This window comes from Trichosurus vulpecula, chromosome 7 (assembly GCF_011100635.1).
Source record: "Trichosurus vulpecula isolate mTriVul1 chromosome 7, mTriVul1.pri, whole genome shotgun sequence".
Lineage (NCBI taxonomy): Eukaryota > Metazoa > Chordata > Mammalia > Diprotodontia > Phalangeridae > Trichosurus > Trichosurus vulpecula.
Window position 1 is genome coordinate 45,634,137 of NC_050579.1, and position 1,953 is coordinate 45,636,089.

A 1,953-nucleotide genomic window follows, 5' to 3' on the forward strand; every position below is an offset into this window, starting at 1 on the left:
AAAGGGATAGTGGTTACAGGGGTCTTCAATTATCCAAACATCTGCTGGAGCTTTTCTTTCTTTCTCTCTGCCAAAATCCTAGCACCTAATAACTTTTTCACTGAACTTGGTGATAATTTCATCCTTCGAAAGGTGGAGAAACCAACAAGGCATATCTGATTCTTACCAACAGGAAGAAACTGGTTGCTGGGATAAAAATGATGGGAAATTTAGAGAGGGAGTGACCATTTAATCCTAGAGACGGTGACAGAGACAGAGAGGAAATCTGGCCATAGTCTGTTACATACCCTAGAATCTGAGAAAGTATATGTCAGAAAGGTTAGAGGAAAGATGGGTAGGATGCCATGGAGTAAAGTGCTTCAGGGGAAGTTAGCCCAGATATTTAAGAATGGAATTCTGAAGAAACAAAGGGAAATAATTTCAATGAGAAAGAAAAAAATAGGATTTATCTGAAGAGACCAACACAGATGCACAGGAAATTCAGCAACTTTTTAAAGAAGTAGAACCAGGGGTTCAGCAGGGGGTGTGCAATACTGTGCTTCCTGGTATTGACTGAGCACATGTGATAGTTCAACATTTGGGAGTTTTAACGATGACAAAATCTCTGGTCACTTCCTGTGACTCAGTACTGAAGGTTTGTTGGGAATGATGAAGCCAGCTATCTTTAAAAAGGAAATGGCTCCACCCCCTGCCCTTCTTCGGATTCATATATGTAGCAAGTAGCTTTTCTGCCACAGGTAGGTTGAGGGGCTATTCTTCTCCACACACTAGCAGAATGGCTGCTGTGGACAGACGGAAGCTTAAGGCTTCTTCTTGCCCAGGTGACCTTCATCCTTGTATTGGTCTTGTCTCTTCCATATTTGTCCTTTCCTGATCTCAGGTGATTGAGTATGTTTCCCAAGGTGGTCGTGTTCAGGTGTGGAGTCACGTGGTGAATTTGAGAGGCATGCTAGCCATGTGTCTTTTGGTTAGAAGCAGACGTGAAACAACAGGAAGAATCCTCATTTATGGCAACTACCCTAAAGCTTTTGTAGCAGATGACCACCGAGAGGGACTAGCCCAAAGCCCTGGCCTGGCTTGCCAGAAGACATCTATTGGGAGGAGGAAAGAGAAGAGCTGAGGTGAAACACTACATAAAGAAAGCTTTATGTTTAGAAGATGTTTAAGTCTGAAACTCCCAGCAAACTATAACAGCAGCTACCACTGCTTCTTATTTTTGTTTCTGTCAAACATGTTCCGTGGTTAGCATTTATTTTTTGTGTAGGAAATACCTGTCCCTTAATTTTTATTCTATATTTAGTAGTTTTCTATTTTTCCCTTTGGCAAGACCCTAGACATGAGCCAAACTTTAATTAAATCATACTTAGGGTGTTGGGGTGGGATTTAACAAGCCCAAACCCCACTCATTAGAAGCCAGGTTTCTCCAGGACTGAACCTGGTTCATACCAAGGATGTGGATCTAGAGTAGATGGGACCCTTAGTGGAAAGGGAAGGAGTACAGTGGCCTAGACCCAGCAGGGGATCATATTGTTACAAAAGAAATGTATACGTAATAAAAGCAAGGCCAAGTGGTAGATGATGGCAATAAGATCATGGTGTGGTCCTATGGAAATACTATTGGGAGTGCAAAAGTTCAAAATGGACTGAGACCAGAGAATCAATCAAAGACTAATAAAGAAGGGTTTGCTTTTTTTGGTTTACAGTGATTTAGTTAAGGGCATCGATGGCATCCCTACAAAATTTGTAGATGACAATACCAGATGACAGCCAGGATCCAAAAAGATCTTGATAGGTTAGAACACTGATTTAAGTCTGGCAAAATAAAATTCAGTAGGCATACATGTAAAGTTTTACACTTGGGTACATTCATAAGATGAGGAGGCATGGTCAGATCACGGTTTGTCTTAAAAAAGATCCCAGGGCCTAGCGGACGGCAAGCTTGATATGAGTCAA